The 17,878-nt window shown below is 48.8% G+C and overlaps 1 long non-coding RNA gene across 1 annotated transcript in view; it reads right to left on the bottom strand.

The window, feature by feature from the left end:
- The window catches only part of LOC140216022 (uncharacterized), a 30,895-nt gene extending 14,083 nt beyond the window's left edge, over positions 1-16,812 (bottom strand). Inside the window, exons 1-2 of the long non-coding RNA XR_011892667.1 lie at positions 16,724-16,812; positions 13,284-13,463 (exon numbers count right to left, since the gene is read on the bottom strand). This is a non-coding gene — a long non-coding RNA (uncharacterized lncRNA). The remainder of the gene's footprint in view (positions 1-13,283; positions 13,464-16,723) is intronic.
- Positions 16,813-17,878: the final 1,066 nt, after the last annotated feature.

Raw genomic sequence — 17,878 nt, 5'->3', positions numbered from 1 at the left:
TGAAGGAGCCAAGGTTGTCGACGGCTCGGGTGTGCTGTTCGCCAGAGAGAGTTGGCGGGCAACTTCCTGACGGATGAACTGCTTTATCTCCGGCATTAAAGCAGAGATGTCGGCAGCGTCGCGGCCGAAATCCAACGGAGATAGATCCGTGGTGTCCTGCTGAGCAGCCCGTGCTGATGCACGCTGCTTGCGCAGCTCGTCGTACTGCTGACATAGCTGTATGACTTCGGCAATCGTCCGCGGACTCTTCGCGACGAGCACCTGGAAGGCATGGTCATCGATGCCTTTCATGACGTGCTTGATCTTGTCAGCTTCGTCCATAGATGAGTTCACGCGCTTGCATAGCGAGAGGACGTCTTCAATATAACTGGTGAAGGTCTAGTTTTGGCGTTGAGCTCGACCACACAAGCGTTGCTCAGCGCGAAGCCGGCGAACGGCGGGACGGCCGAAGACCTCTGCCAAAGTTGCCGTGAAAGCCGACCAGGTGGTAAAATCGGCTTCATGATTGCGGAACCATAGGTTTGCCACGCCAGTCAAGTAAAAGATGACATTTGTGAGCTTGGCGCCGTCGTCCCACTTATTATAGGCGCTTACACGGTCATATTCGGCGAGCCAGTCTTCCACGTCGTGGTCGTCTGTGCCGCTAAATATAGCCGGAGCGCGCTGCCGGATCACGCCAGAACAGACGATGGTGGGGGGCACGGGAGCAGCAGCCTGGGACGGTCCTGGTTCATCCATTGCAACAGCTGGTGGCAGCGTTCGGCTGCGGAGTTCCAGGATGTATAAGAGAAACCGAGCACCTCCACCAAATGCAACGGGGGTGTTCACCTAGCAGAAGGGTCACTAGTTATAGGTTGTAGCGCTAGGCTTAAAACAGGTCGGCGCTACATCGTAACAGGGAAGCGAGCACTTCTCGTCGTCTTCTTGTTTTTCACAAGCACACCAGCACCATGCCCACTGCCCAGTGCCTTCAGTACAATATATATATATATATATATATATATATATATATATATATATATATATATATATATATATATATATATATATATATGTATGTATATATATATATATATATATAAGTATATATATATCATCAGCCTGGTTACGCCCACTGCAGGGCAAAGGCCTCCCCCATACTTCTCCAACTACCCCGGTCATGTACTAATTGTGGCCATGTTGTACCTGCAACCTTCTTAATCTCATCCGTCCACCGAACTTTCTGCCGCCTCCTGCTGCGCTTCCCTTCGCTTGGAATCCAGCCCGTAACCCATAATGACCATAGGTTATATTCCCTCCTCATTACATGTCCTGCCCATGCCCATTTCCTTTTCTTGATTTCAACTAAGATGTCATCAACTCGCGTTTGTTCCCTCACCCAATCTGCTCTTTTCTTATCCCTTAACGTTACACCCATCATTCTTCTTTCCATCGCTCGTTGCGTCGTCCTCAATTCAAGTAGAGCCCTTGTCGTAAGCTTTCAGGTTTCTGCCCCGGAGGTGAGTACTGGTAAGACACAGCTGTTATACACTTTTCTCTTGAGGGATAATGGCAGCCTGCTGTTCATGATCTGAGAATGCCTGCCAAACGCACCCTAGCCCATTCTTATTCTTCTGATTATTTCAGTCTCGTGATCCGGATCCGCGGTCACTACCTGCCCTAAGTAAATGTATTCCCTTACCACTTCCAGTGCCTCGCTACCTATCGTAAACTACTGTTCTCTTCCGAGACTGTTAAACATTACTTTAGTTTTCCGCAGATTAATTTTTAGAACCACCCTTCTTCTTTGCCTCTCCAGGACAGTGAGCATGCATTGCAGTTCGTCCCCTGAGTTACTAAGTGAGGCAATATCATCAGCGAATCGCAAGTTACTAAGGTATTCTCCATTAACTCTTATCCCCAATTCTTCCCAATCCAGGTCTCTGAATACCTCCTGTAAACACGCTGTGAATAGCATTGGAGATATCGTATCTCCCTGCCTGACACCTTTCTTTATTGGGATTTTGTTGCTTTCTTTATGGAGGACTACGGTGGCTGTGGAGCCGCTATAGATATCTTTCAGTATTTTTACATACGGCTCCTCTACACGCTGATTCCGTAATGCATCCATGACTGCTGAGGTTTCGACTGAATCAAACGCTTTCTCGTAATCAATGAAAGCTATTTTTAAAGGTTGGTTATATTCCGCACATTTCTCTATCATTTGATTGATAGTGTGAATATGGTCTATTGTTGAGTAGCCTTTACGGAATCCTGCCTGGTCCTTTGGTTGACGGAAGTCTAAGGTGTTCCTGATTCTATTTGTAATTACCTTAGTAAATCCTTTGAAGGCAACGGACAGTAAGCTGATCGGTCTATAATTTTTCGAGTCTTTGGCATCCCCTTTCTTATGTATTAGGATTATGTTAGCGTTCTTCCAAGATTCCAGTACGCTCGAAGTCATGAGCCATTGCGTATACAGGTTGGCCAATTTTTCTAGAACAATCTGAACGCCATCCTTCAACAAATCTGCTGTTACCTGATCCTCCCCAGCTGCCTTCCCTCTTTGCATAGCTAGCTCCCAATGCTTTCTTTACTTCTTCCGGCGTTACTTGTGGGATTTCAAATTCCTCTAGACTATTCTCTCTTCCATTATCTTCGTGGGTGCCACTGGCACTGTATAAATCTTTATAGAACTCCTCAGCCACTTGAACGATCTCATTCATATTAGTAATGATATTGCCGGCTTTGTCTCTTAACGCATGCATCTGATTCTTGCCTATTCCTAGTTTCTTCTTCACTGCTTTTAGGCTTCCTCCGTTCCTGAGAGCAAGTTCAATTCTATCCATATTATACTTCCCTATATCAGCTGTCTTACGCTTCTTTATTAACTTGGAAAGTTCTGCCAGTTCTGTAGGGTTAGAGGCTTGCATACATTGACGTTTCTTGATCAGATTTTTCGTCTGCTGTGCTGCGATAGCTTACTGGCATCCTGTCTAACGGAGTTACCACCGATATATATAAACACACACACACACACACACACACACATATATATATATATATATATATATATATATATATACATATAAATAGATATATATATATAGGGGTTTTCTTCAAAGTTCAGCACGCAGGATCCGACGTAACATACGCAAGAAAGAGACGACGAACTTTTTGGAAGACTTCTTTTACTTAACGTTTTCGGCTGGTGGACCAGCCTTCGTCAGAGTACTCAGAGTACTGTACTCTGACGAAGGCTGGTCTTTCCTGCGTGTATATATATATATATATATATGCATACATATACACACGCAGAATCTCCTTGCACAGTCATGCTGTGCAAGGAGATTTTCCGTAGCTAGCGAAGGACTAATTGTTGGTCTATAGTTAGTCCTTCCCTTGCAGAGTAGCGAGTAGGCGAACACGATTCTACGCCGGCTAACCTCTTTGCTTTTAAATAAAGAGCTCTCACTCGGAATCCAGTCGGTAACCCTTAATGACCATCGGTTATCTTCCCTCCTCATTACATGTCCTGCCCATGCCCATTTCTTTTTCTTGATTTCAACTAAGATGTCATTAACGCGCGTTTGTTCCCTCACCCAATCTGCTCTTTTCTTATCCCTTAACGTTACACCTATCATTCTTCTTTCCATAGCTCGTTGCGTCGTCCTCAATTTAAGTAGAACCCTTTTCGTAAGCCTCCAGGTTTCTGCCCCGTACGTGAGTACTGGTAAGACACAGCTGTTATACACTTTTCTCTTGAGGGATAATGGCAACCTGCTGTTCATGATCTGCGAATGCCTGCCAAACGCACCCCAGCCCATTCTTATTCTTCTGATTATTTCACTCTCATGATCTGGATCAGCAGTCACTAACTGTCCTAAGTAGATGTATTCTCTTACCACTTCCAGTGCCTCGCTACCTATCGTAAACTGCTGTTCCCTTCCAAGACTGTTAAACATTACTTTAGTTTTCTGCAGATTCATTTTTAGTCCCACCCTTCTGCTCTGCCTCTCCAGATCAGTGAGCATGCATTGCAGTTGGTCCCCTGAGTTACTAAGCAAAGCAATATCATCAGCTACTATCATCATCTCACTATCTCCAGTATTATCATGTTGACTGGAAACAGTTACACTCCATCAAACGCATAATTTACAAACACTTCTTAATTACATTTTTTTTGTGCTCACGCGTATGGTAACTATTGATATTTTAAATGTTCAGACAATTTAATTTGAAGACAACTTCACTTTGACACCCCTAGAACGCTATTGTTCCGTGATATTCGTAGTTCAGGTTGCGTCGCATTCGGGAGCATAAACCTCCACACCGTAAAGCACGACGATTGCATTGCAGAGCGCGCGAGGGAAAGGGAAACAGTCAATCGTACGTCGCCTGCTTTTGCCTGCCGAGAGAAAGACCGCAGACGTTATCAGCTTCATCAAGCTTTCATTTTCATTACGTTTTTATACCGTAAAGATATGCTTGCGATATGTTTCCCAAATAGCTTGCCAACGACACGAGACGTAATATAAGCAACGTCCCAATGGGGGTTCGATGTAGTGTCGGGATCCGTGCCCCTGAATGTGAAATTAACTGACTGAGTTTGAAATTTCATGAATATCTCGAAACCAGGGATAGTCAAAGTGAAGTTGTCTTCGAATACGATTGTATTAACGTTTCAAACGAAAGAAATACCATAAGCGTGACAGCTGAATATTTAAGAAGCTTTTGTTATGGGTTTTTTAATCAATAATTTGTCACAAAGTAGTGCTCGCCAAAAGGGCATAAATCGCTTGTGCAATACATATTTCGCGTACCTAGCATATAGCGCGTTTAATAAAATTAATGATAGCTTGACATTGAAAAGCCAGATCTAGCCTTGGCGCGCACTCCCATGGATCGATCTATTACATGCAGAATTATATAGTTTTATTTTTAGTAGCGACCTTGTCACTGATCTTAATAACTACTTATTGCGCTTATTTCGTTTTATATCGTTCACTTATCACTGCGATTTTTCTGTCGTTGTAATAAGTCTCAGGCGTGAAGTTCCCCATTCTTTATTCGTAGGCCCCCTCTGGCGTAAATTTAATTTCTGTCTCGCATATATGCACGGCAGAGCGTGCGTTCTGTCACGTCGTTCTCACGATGTCTAGCGTCACCCAGCCGCGACTTTCTCATTCGTCGCTGTTCTATGACAACTCTAAAGCGACAGCTGCAAAATCCGGCGTATACAGTTACATGTGAAAGACACAACACAATCGCTTGCACGAGGCCTTTCGCACTCGTGCTATACTGCTCCCTGTCAAGTTGAACTGCGCACTCGTAAGTTCGGACTTACTATAAGCGTTCCCATAAAACAGCAATTTCCCGTAAGACCTTTACCCTTTCTGCGTATAAGTGTGATACCCATGACAATATCATTCACCTTTTTCCGTTTTCATGCAATGCATTCTTGTGACGCGACAGCTGACAATATCCCATGACAATACCATTCACCTTTTTCCGTTTTCATGCAATGCATTCTTGTGACGCGACAGCTGACAATATCCCATGACAATACCATTCACCTTTTTCCGTTTTCATGCAATGCATTCTTGTGACGCGACAGCTGTCTCGTATCCCACTGCAACTGCTGTCACACATACAGCGGAAGGTATGCGGACTCTGCAAGGAACACCACCAATGCGCGAGTCAGGTCGCATGTACGGCTGACACAGTTGAATGGAAGAAATGTGTCATAGTTAGTTTTAAGACCAAGAATAACGAAGGCAGTGGTAGTTTACTTGACGTTTGAAGGTTCCTTGCAAACTTTAAAATACCCTGCCACTTTTCTTTTATGTATTCTTCTTTAATCCTCAAGCAGAGTTGGAGCACCTATCGACAAGAACGCTCAAAATACGGAAACAACATTTTCCATAAAGTAAGACGCGGGAAGGAAAGGTATACACCGAAATAGCCAGGGTAGGTCCTAGCCTTAATACGGAATCGCATAGCGCACATGTCGAAGATAAGAAGAGAAAGTACAGTGCTCGAATAATTCTGTCTTTTGTCACCTACGTTCGAGAAAGTAACGTGCTAAATAATTTCAATGCTGCGCATTCAATAATTTCATCTATTGTTTCCGTGCTGGAGCACATCGGAAACCATGTGCTTCATGGTCTCCAATTCTACGTCGTAGACGCTTTCAGCCAGCGTGACGTTCTTGGTTTCCGGGAGCCACCTGACCAGGACGTGCGCAGAGACCAGAGCGCACGCCACCACAGCCAGCGGGGCCCAGTCGTGGCAGCACTCGGCCAGGTCATTGAGAAGCGAGGCCAGGGCCACGCCGAACCTGCTGAAAATCACCGCCACGGACAACCCGAGGACTCGCATAACGGTGGGGAACAGCTCGAGGCTGTACAGCTCCACAATGGCATCAGCGGCGAACACCGACGTCAGAGCCAGTTGATTGAAAAAGTGGCTGGTGTCAGCACCGTGAAGCGTGGCGCTCAGGCACGCCAAAAGCGTGGGGAGAATCGCCAGAGGCAAGACAGCCATCAGGGTACCCTTTCTGGAGTAGGATTTCAGCACTAGGTAGGCTCCAATCACGGCTGTGCTTCGAAGCATCACCGCCGTGAGCGCCTGCCACATTGTCAGTGCTCGCGGAGTTAAGTTCCATATGCCGAAGAGGCAAAACAAGAGAGAGAACCAGAGGGCAGAGGCGAGGAGGGTTCGGTACCTCAGAGATACGTTGGAGAAGAGGTCCACCACCGATATCTGCATCAAATCTGTGGTCGTTTCCTTCTGCTTGAGGCTTAAGCTGTGCCGATCGTCGGCGGCTTGCACTACTTCACTGGCGGGCGGTGGGGTATCTTTCACGACAGCGCCATTGATCGGGATGATGCGCTTTTGAACTTGGTGGAACTCGTCCAATTGGCCAGTGTCCAGAAGCCACCGTGGAGATTCTTCGACCAAACAGATGCTGAATATGAGGAGGCACGTTGGAACCAGACCGAATGCGCTCACTATTCGGTGGTGCAGCACTGAAGGCTCCAACAAGGTGACAGCCATACTGCCAGTGACGTAGCCGGAGTGCGCGCTGAGGACATAGGCGTCTCTGTGACTCGGCGACGTCGTCTCGAAAAGCAGCACGATAGTATTAATTCGCAACATAGTCACAGCAGCAGCAAAGAACACGCGTGCCAGAAGGAACACGGAGAAGGCCGTGGCGAAGGTCTGGGCGGCCGACGCGGCCATGGCGATCGGCACGCAGGCCACGATGACCTTTCGGCGGCCGCGCTTGTCCGACAGCTGAGCGAGGAGTGGCACGATGATGCAGCTGCCGATGTTGTAGTACACGGTGATCAGGTGCACCAGCCAGGCCCTGTCGCACACCAGGCCCCAGTAGCTGATCACCGTGTGCACGCCGGGCTCGACGTCGTACGCCCACTCCGCGCATGCTACAACCTTGCGGCTCCCATTCTCCGCGAGCGCGGGCCGAAACGAGGAAACCATGACGATATCTTCGTACATAGAGCAGCGACTGTGCCGGCCGTTCTTGTCCAGCGGGATGTTGGCGATTTTCCACTGGGTGCTGTTCACTCCTGGAGGGGGCTTGCACCAGTAATCGAAGGACGGAGCCAGCAGCTGCACGGAGAAGTTCTGGTATGATGAAGCAAAGGTAGCCAGGTAGGCGCAAGCGAGCAGGAGCCACTGATAATAACCGTGTCCCGAGATGCGGGCTTCGGACGGCATCGCAGAGCCCTGGTTTCTGAAGACGTTATCGATTTTCTGCATCGTGGCCGTGGTGAAGCTCGGCGTCGTGGCCTCCTCGTGTGTCCGTATCGCCGGAAGCCTGGGATCGTCTGAGTACTCCAGCTCGAGCGACCGCCTGCGAATGCCGTGAGGTACCGTGCTTGCTAGAGAGCTTCCTTGTTTTGTCACCTTTGCAATCAGGGTAACTTCCTAATGGAATTTTTACCTCACGCTCTTTTTCGTTGCCAGGCCTGGTGAGAGGCTGAGTGGGGAGTACCCTAGTAAGCACGCTGCTATGTATGTAACCGAGGGTGTCCCAAGCTTATACATTTTCAGATTCGAAAGTACCAATACGAGTTTACTAAAAATGCAGTTGAGAAGGCATGAAATGGACAGTATTACGAATTGCAATAAATTCTGCAAAGACATTTAAGAATGCTTACGCGTACGAATGCGAAAGCATTATAATGTTTCTAGACCTCGGAACGTCATCAACATGTTCATTTTATGCATTCATGACGTGGCGTCACCTCCTCCCCGTTGGCTGCGCCCCCATGCCCAATGACGCACGTACTAGGCCACACCTTTAGTCAGCCAGATGGCCGCGACGTGACGTGTGCAATCACGCACGCACTAGCCACACTTTTAGTCAGCCAGAACCCTGGAGCGTTGGGGAAGCGTGCTCAATTCGCACCCCGGAGATCCAGGCTCGATTCCCACGCAGACCGAAATGTACCAAATTTTCTATTCAAAGCCATTAATTTACTCTGTTTACAGGAACCTCCCTGAGAAATTTGACATCAATCCGACAATCTTGACGTGCTTTTACTCTTCGCCATCGGCCATTTTTGGTACCATTGCTTGGTCACGCCGCCGCCAACGTCGCCGGCTTTTCCCGTAATGGGGCATATATATAATGCTTTCGCATTAATAAGCAACTGGAATGAACCGCTGCTAACTCGTGACACCAAACCATATAGCTTAAAAGCTCCATTATTGGTTTTCCCAAACACGACGCATTGTTGACTACCGAGACTATCGTCAGAAAAGCTGGAAGCAGCTGCGAAGCAACTGACCACGGCGGCGGTCAGACCTGCGACGCAGCAGAAGGTGCTAAGAATCCCTGGCTCCGGACAGGCCGCCATTGGAATATGAACCTGGAAACGTTTAACGCTAGAACGTTATCTAGTGAGGCGAGTCTAGCAGTGCTATTGGAGGAATTAGAGGGCAGTAAATGGGATATAATAAGGGCTCAGTGAAGTTAGGAGGCCAAAAGAAGCATATACAGGAAAGAGGACACATGGCGACTTTAATCAGTCACGATAATTAACCTGTATGAACTCAAATGACACACGACACGAATTTTAATAATGCTTCGGGTGCTTTTGTAGCGTGGATCTGTAGTTGCAGGTAATTCCGGTCACTTTTGCTTCTATGGCATAGAGCATCGAAACTTGCGGACTCTGCCGCAACCACTGCACACATCGCGAAAAGTCGAGCCTGGCTAAATGTAAGCTATAGCGACAATTGTGTGACGTTCGGTAAATACATGCACAGGCACCAATGATACGCACCCAGGCCACTGCTGACCGCGCTGCTGGCCAGTATCTTTTCCTTCGACTCGTTGCCGCTTTGTAGCCTCCGTTGTACTTGGGAGCGCGGGAACTTGCGGTGGTATGAACTGCACGTGGCTTTCCCCGTATGGTGCATTCCTTGCTCCTCCGGAATTCTTGCGGCCACTGCTTGACTGCGTTCCATCCATCACGTTGCTGACGATGTACTGCTGCTGTTCAGGAGCAATAGTCTGAACACTGAAAGCGTCGCCTGCTATGTAGTGGGCCAATCGGTCCTCGATGGCCTTTTCGACGTTCGCATGCTTTTGCAATGATGAGGAATTGCGCCTTAAACTTAACTTGCAAACACCGTGCCTGCGACGTCGGCGTCCATATGGCATTCTCCCACACGTCCTGCTGCAAGCACGGTGGCCGCTGCAGTGCTGTAGACAAGTTTCTTCAGATTTGAAGACGGCGTCGACGGTTTCCCCTGTGCGCTGAGTTTTCCTGCTGCACGTCACCTTGTCACGATAAGACGCGGATTTTCCAGTCGACGTACTGGTCCCTTTCTGTGGCTGATGCTTCTTGTCACGGTGGTGGTTTACACTTTCATCAGACTCGTTTCCGACGCGGCCACGCACACCATCCTCCCCAAGTACTTCCGTGGGCGCGTCAGGCACAAAATGGTAATTCGCAAAGCCAACTTGGGTGCCGAAAAGAAGTTCCTGGCTCGACGCACTGTCAGCTTTACCGATGTTACCAGTTCCGTAGTACGCAGACCTATACGTACTTGTAACGTTGCTATCCTTTTGCCTCCGATGTGCCGCGCGTGGGCAATCAGCAGTGTTGTGCGGAAGTCCTTTATTGCTCCTGTGCGAAGTTGGTGCCGTCGAGGTGCTGTAGTGAGTTTCGCTACGAACGCCGTCGTAGCTCCACGCACCCACGGAGTTAGACAGGTGAGACGCGCCAGTAGAAATGCCCATCTGACGAGAGACCTCCTCGCCGCTGGACCCAGCGGCGCCAAACTCCACGCACCGCTGTCTGACGATGACAGTGTACCCTGCAGGCACGGCCTCGCCACGAGCAAATTCGACACGGCTGGAAGCTGCGTGGGCTCGACCTCGGCCACTTTGATGCCCGCTCTCCTGTTTCTGTTCGTCGGCCATCTTGTTCTCGATCTCGTCCCCAAGCAGTGGCACTTTCCCACTACGAGTGTAGCAGCTTCGACGGGGCGGCCGGACCCGGGACCTACAGCGTGAGGCCTAACGGCCTGGTGCGAAGCGCTGCAAAAAAGGAGCTGGACTGGTCGAGTCGGGGACCAGACAAAGAATGCGTTTATTCCGGTCAGGGGAAATACATCAAGAGGAAATACATCAGCGTTAAGCGCGGAGTGGCGCCAGCGCTCATAACCATTCGAAATCGAAACTTGATACCGAAACAGGATATTTCATCACCTCTTCCTTGAAAGAAAAAATTCGCCACTCTTTCTCCTCGCGTAAGAAGCAAGAGTCATGACTTACAGGAGAATACAGAAGTGTAAGCAGTTATACAATCACTAAGGTTTGACTTATTTATTTTTTTATTTATACATACTGCAGCCCCTTTATGGGGCTATTGTAGGAGTGGGTTAGACAAAAAGAAGTTATACAAAAGAACAAGTAAACAATAACATATTAAAAATTCACAAGAAATAAGGCAGATGACACAAATGAAACTCAAAATAACAGCAACACTGAGAGTCAGTACAAAAACGAGAATGAGTCAATACACTGTAACAAGAAAATACATAAAATCAGGTGTGGTTAACTTTTAACAGGAAATCGTTTAATGGCAGTGATCTAATTGTTCCGGGAATTAAGTTCCAGAATTCAAAAGTACGTGAGAAAAAGCTGTATTTAAATTTATTAGATCGAGCAAAGTAAGGCTTAATATTGAGGCTATGGTGACTCCTACTTGACCGAGGAATGTCTGAAGGAATATATATGGGATGTGAGACACGATAAGAAAAATTGACGATGCCATGCAGAAACTTCAATGACTCAATGTGATGGCGTATGGATAAAGGGGTTAGGTTCAAAGAAGATAAGGCACGAGAGGGTGAAAAATAGTGATCATAGCGACGATATATGAACCTAATAGATTTTCGTTGTATGCTCTCAATGGAGTTAATGTCGCACTGCTTATGAGGGTTCGAGACAGGAGAAGCATAATCTAGGATTGGGCGAATTAAAGTTTTATACATTAGCAACTTAGTTTCCTTTCGAGAATTGTTGAAATTGCGCCTCAAATACCCGAGCTTCTGGAGTGCTTTAGTGCAAACGAAATTAATGTGTTTTGACCAGGACATGTTAGTGGTAAATATGACGCCAAGATACTTGTATTCTGAGACCCTGTGCAAGGATAAGTCGTTGAAAGTGTAATTGGTCAATGAAGGAGAGGCACTAGTATAACATTACATTATCACAGTTTTAGAAAAATTTATTTTCATTTGCCAAGTGTTGCACCAGGTGCAGAAGCTGACAAATGAGGAATTCAGTTCAAGATTATCTTCTGGTGTGTTAATCACGCGATACAATACATAGTCGTCCGCATAAAGGCGTATGTGTGAAGTGACGTTTCGAGGTAAGTCCTTAATGTATAGTAGAAATAGTAAAGGACCAAGAACGACCCTTGGGGCACACCAGATGACAACAGATGACAACCAGTCAACAGAAGAAGAATTAGTTGAATTATAACATACGAATTGTGACCGATGAGAAAGGAAACTGGCAATCCAACTAACCAAGTGAGAATTTTTCAAGATCATGTTTAGCTTTATTAAGAGATTAGAATGCAGTACAGTATCGAAAGCCTTGCAAAAATCTATAAATATAGTGTCGACCTTGGTGCCGATATCCAGGGCGCAGATGATGTCGTGTGAGAATTCAACTAGTTGTGTTAAGGTGCTGAAACCTTTCCAAAACCATGCTGAATGTTAGAAAGCACGTTATTAGATTCCAGAAATTCCACTATATGTTTGTGAATTATGTGCTCCAGCATCTTACATGAATATGATGTTAATGAAATAGGTCTATAATTAGATAAGAGCTGCTTATTACCAGATTTGAATAATGGATGTACTTTGGCCAGCTTCCATGACGATGGAACAATGCCGGTATTGAGGGATTTTAGAAAGATGATGGTTAGGTAGCGAGCGGACCACAATTAATAACGAACGAGAAAAGAATTGGGTATACCATCAGGACCGGTTGATTTTTTTTTAGTGTCTAACTGTAGTATTCTCGTATCACCATGTATCACCATGTATCATCTATACATTTTTGTTGGCGTTGGCCAAATGGAAAAACAAATGCCATGGAAATGCGGCACTACACATCCTATGTGTTATTAACTTGAAATGAGATGGGACTAGAGACCCCATGTACGCACCGTAACACAAGTGTTTGGTGATGACATCTCTATACAATAGAAAATTCAAGTTCCTGTACCTATCACAGACAGACAGACAGACAGACAGACAGACAGACAGACAGACAGACAGACAGACAGACAGACGGACGGACGGACGGACGGACGGACGGACGGACGGACAGACAGACAGACAGACAGACAGACAGACAGACAGACAGACAGACAGACAGACAGACAGACAGACGGACGGACGGACGGACGGACGGACGGACGGACAGACAGACAGACAGACAGACAGACAGACGAACAGACAGACGAACAGACAGACAGACGAACAGACAGACGAACAGACAGACAGACAGACAGACGGACAGACGGACAGACAGACAGACAGACAGACAGACAGACAGACAGACAGACAGACAGACAGAAAGACAGACAGACGGACAGACGGCAGACGACAGACGGCAGACAGACAGACGGACGGACGGACGGACGGCAGACGGCAGACGGCAGACAGACAGACAGACAGACAGACAGACAGACAGACAGACAGACAGACAGACAGACAGACAGACAGACAGACAGACAACGAACCTTATTTGATCCTGAGGAGCTACTGTCAGGACCGCCTAAAGGGAGGCCTTTGTAGCCACTGGCCGCGCCCACGTAGAGGACAGAGCGCCATGACGCTCCGCTCTTTCCTGGGCCCTCTGGATAGCCTGGGCTTGCTTTTGTAGTACCGTGCTTCTGATGGCCTCCTCCAATTCGGCGTCGCTGGAGAGAAAGTCGTTAGGCAACGCGGGACATCACCAGAACATGTGAGCCATAGAGCAAAAGGTTTCACTGCAGTCTGGACAACTAGGGTCCACATCCGAATGCATCCTACTGAGGAATCCCCGCGACGGGAAAGATCCCGTCTACAACATTCTAAGAGTAGCCGACTGACCTCTACTGAGCTTCGGGTGAGGCAGAGGATAAACTCTCCGACCAAGTTGGTAATGTTTAGTAATTTCATTAAATGTGAAGAGTGGATCGTTCTGCTGAGTCCCTTCCTGCCCCTCCGGGGCTTCCAGACCGTCGCGGCGCGTGAGTTCTCGCGCACGGTCGTGGGCAAGCTCGTTGAGGTTTGGGAAGCGCTCGAGAACGTTCGTCCCCATGTGTGCGGGGAACCACGTGATATAATGTGAAGCGGGGCAAGCCGTTTTCTCTAGAATAGAGGCTGCTTCTCGAGCGAGGGTACCCGATTCGAAAGCTCTGATTGCGTCTCTCGAGTCGGTGTAAATGTAGGAACACTCTGGGTCACACAAGGCCAGCGCAACCGCAATTTGCTCTGCTATACTCGCGGTGGCCGCTCTGACCGAGGCCAAGAAGCGAAGCGCCCCCCTTCCGTCTACAACCGACAGCGCGGACACTCTCCTGTTCCCGTACTGCGCCGCATCGACAAAGACCGCGGAGTCTCTATCATCTCTAACTTTCCTCAACATGGCTCGTGCACAGGCTTTACGTCTACCCTCGTTATGCTGTGGATGTACGTTTCACGGGAAGGGCCTCACCATGTAGGTCGCCCTCGTTTCTCGTGTCAATGTTATGCGCCGGTCCTCCATTATCCTAGGAGCCATGCCAATTTCGTCGAGAATTCGCCTGCCAGCTTTGGTCGACGATAGCCTAACCACCTGGGCAGTGACCTGTGCCTCTATGATCTCGTTTATGCTATTATGCATGCCGAGTTGATCTAGCCTGTCGGAGCTCGTAGCAATAGCACTCTCTTGATGCTCTTGCACATGAGGGTATTTAACTTCGTCTTTTCCGTTTTGGTCCTTACTAGAACTGACGCCACATAGGTAACATGGCTCATGAGAAACGCGTTGTACATCCGAAGCAGTTTGCCTTCGTCTAACCCCTTCTTTCGATTGGACACCGTAGCGATTGACCACAACATATTCTCCGTCTTGGCAGTAACGTGGGTAATTGTTCTGGCATTACAGCCCCTCGCGTCTATGAGCAGGCCTAGGATCTTAACTGAATCGACTCTAGGAATTTTCTGCCCGTTCTTCGCGTTTAATACCACGGGTAGCTGGTTGAGGGGTGTCAGATCCCTAACCTTGCGGGTCTGTAAAGTAACAGCTCCGACTTACTCGTAGACAGCTTGAGACCCGTGTCCGCAAGGTAATCCTCCGCCTCGTCCAAGGCCGCTTGTAGAGCTTGCTCCATTTCCGCTAGGGAGCCCCCTGAGCACCAGATTGTGATGTCATCTGCCTAAAGTGCGTGACCTATGCCCTGGAGGCCACCCAGCTTGTCTGAAAGACCATTCATGACTATATTGAAGAGCAGTGGCGAGATGACTGATCCCTGAGCGGTACCCCGAGCCCCCATTCCGTACACGCTCGACCGAATCTGCCCCACCTGAATAGTAGCAGTTCTATTCATGAGAAAGGACCCTACAAAGGCCTTTAATTTGGCTCCCAGGCCTATCCCGGCCGTGGCCTGCAGAATGTATCGATATAACACTGTGTCGAACGCCTTAGTGAGATCCAGGGCGAGAATCCTTCTCACGTCCCGGGTGCCGCTATCAAAGATTTGCTTCCTTAGCATTAGCATAACCTCCTGCGTCGATAAGTCGGGCCGAAAGCCAACCATATTATGTGGGAAGAGGTCTCTGCACTCTATGTACCCGGAAACCCTGTTCAAGATCGCGTTTTCCACCTCATCAGAATTGACGATTTCGCCTCCAACAGGCGCGCTAGGTGCGGATCCATCCTCAGGACCTCCGCTTCCGTTTCTACTACCTTAGTAGCCCTCTCTACGTCCTCCGTTAGCGGGTCGACAGCCTCGCCAAACGATGAAAATGTGCTCGTTCGCTCCTTCCCAAGTTTCCTGAACTCCTCCCAGTCCGTGACTCGAAATACCCTGGCCTGTCGGGCGACCACCCTTAATGTTACCGCCACTATGAAGTGGTATCTGCCCAGGTTCTGCTGCTTATTGGCCCACGTTACGTTACCTACGTTCCTTACACATGCCAAATCAGAGGTTGTGTCTGGCGCAACTAACGTGCCCAGTTTAGTGGGGAACCCTGGGTCCGTGATTACCGCAAACGCGAGATCATCCAGGATCCTCGCCAGGTTCTCTCCTTTTACAGTCGGTCTGACCTAGCCCCATGCATTATGAGGGGCGTTAAAGTCCCCGGAAACTATCAGGGGAGAGTGTTTGGCTATCGACGTCACCTTCCTAAGCAGGGATTAAACGTCTGTCTCTGGTCCGACGGCGGGCATAGACATTAACCACAAAGACGCTCTGCTTAAGATGCCTGTGCGGTATAACCTCCATGAAAAGGGCCTACGTCTTACCCCGTCCAGATTGGATTGGATGTTCAATAAAGGCTAGATTCTTTTTATCATCGTGGCTAGTCCTCTGCCTCTCTCGTTCCTGACCGACACAGTGTTGAAGCCACAGAGGGTAGGGTCGTCACATAGTGTCTCCTGTAATAACAAAATCTGCGGTTTTTCCACCTCATTCGCAAAAAATTGCCGCACGCCTTTGAAAACTAGCGCAGTTCCACTGCCATATTACCAGCTCGTTGTGATCGCCCGCCATGCTACATTAACATGCCTTGCTCCACACCCGGAGCAACCTCGGAGTGATTCACTGCCTTGCTTTGCGATCGGACCTTGGCTTTGGCCTTAATCGCTGCCTTTTTTTCTAGTACAGTCACTCATTGGACCAAAAGCTTCACACTTTCCTGATTTTCTCTACTTATACTAAGTAGTTCCTCCAACATCTTTCTTTGCTGGACCTCTCCCTCAGACGTTTCCGAGTCGCTCTCGTCGTTAGGAACGACGCTTTGCTTTAGTGAGTCCTACGCGGGGTATATGTTCGACTACCGGTGGCGTCTGGTCGCTCGCCTCTATTTCAATGGGCTTTGGGTTTGCCTTGACGGCTTTGAGTCGGCGTACCTCCTCTCTAAGCTCCTTAACTTCCTTAAGTAATGCGTCCACGTGCGACCTGCTACCATGCTCTGGCGAAGCCGACTGCGTTACCTCCGCGGGCCTCTGTAGCTCCTTCTTCCTTTTGACACGATCCGCCCAGGTAGGCTCCTCCTGGATCCTCACGCTGGACACCGAGCGCCATCTTGATCTACAGCGCTGCCTGATTGCACCGCGCTTCCGCGCAGCTGGCGTGCGAGAGCGGCTGATCGCGGTGCTGCGCTCCTGCACAGCTGGCGTACGCGAGCGGCTCCTGCCGCCCGCCGTGGTGACGTCGGTTCCCAGCTGTAGCTGCTCGCCGCGTCGACGCCGCCGTCTTCTTCTGACGATATATGGAACTTGAAATTTGTCCCTACACTCTATGGCCGTTGTGGGGTGCGGGCCACCGCACAACGTGCAGTTCGGACCACACTGGTGATCTTCAGCCAGCGATCGTTTGCCGCATGCGCGACACCACTTGCTTTCCGGGTTGGGACAAACGTCAGCCCGGTGTCCCAGTACTCCGCACCCGTAGCAGACTTCCGTGTGGCGTCCATAGAGCGTGAAGCGAAATATGCTCGCGCCGCATGCCACGTAGTTGGGCACCCTCAGGCCCTCGAAAAGCACCACACCGCTCTAGTGTTCTTGATCCGCCTGGCCTCCAAAGCGCCCGGATTCCGATTATTTACCTGGCTGACTTCCACGTCAACTCCTCTTATGACTCCTCTACACGTATTCTCGGGTGGGGCCAGGTACGCCGCCACCCCAAACGTGCCTTCACCGAGCCTGATTTGCTGCACTCGGGAGTACGCGTCCGCGTTTTTTCCGTGAGGAGTACACATCACAAAAATGTTTTAACTCCACTAATAATAAAGAAACAATAATAATAATAATAATAATAACAATAATAATAATAATAATAATAAAGAAACAATAAAGAAAACGCGGCCTCTAGCAGCAGCCTTCGCACGCGCTGGGAAGCCGCGCTGCTCAGCCCCGCCCTCGAAGATCAACTATGGGCCCTCCAGCGGGCCGAGGATGCCGCCAGGACCCAAGAACTCCTGGCCGTCACCTAGGCGGGGCATTTGGCCCTCCCCACCAACTCGCAGGGCACACAATAAAGTTCTTTCCTCCTCCTCCACTGGGACACATCGTGTCCTCTTCGATTGCGGCCGGAGCCAAGGATGCCACCGGCTTGCTCAAAACGTATTTTACTGACCTTGTTTACAT

This window comes from Dermacentor andersoni, chromosome 2 (genome assembly GCF_023375885.2).
Source record: "Dermacentor andersoni chromosome 2, qqDerAnde1_hic_scaffold, whole genome shotgun sequence".
Lineage (NCBI taxonomy): Eukaryota > Metazoa > Arthropoda > Arachnida > Ixodida > Ixodidae > Dermacentor > Dermacentor andersoni.
Note: the sequence above shows the minus strand (reverse complement) of the source record. Positions and strands in the feature narration are given on the sequence as shown.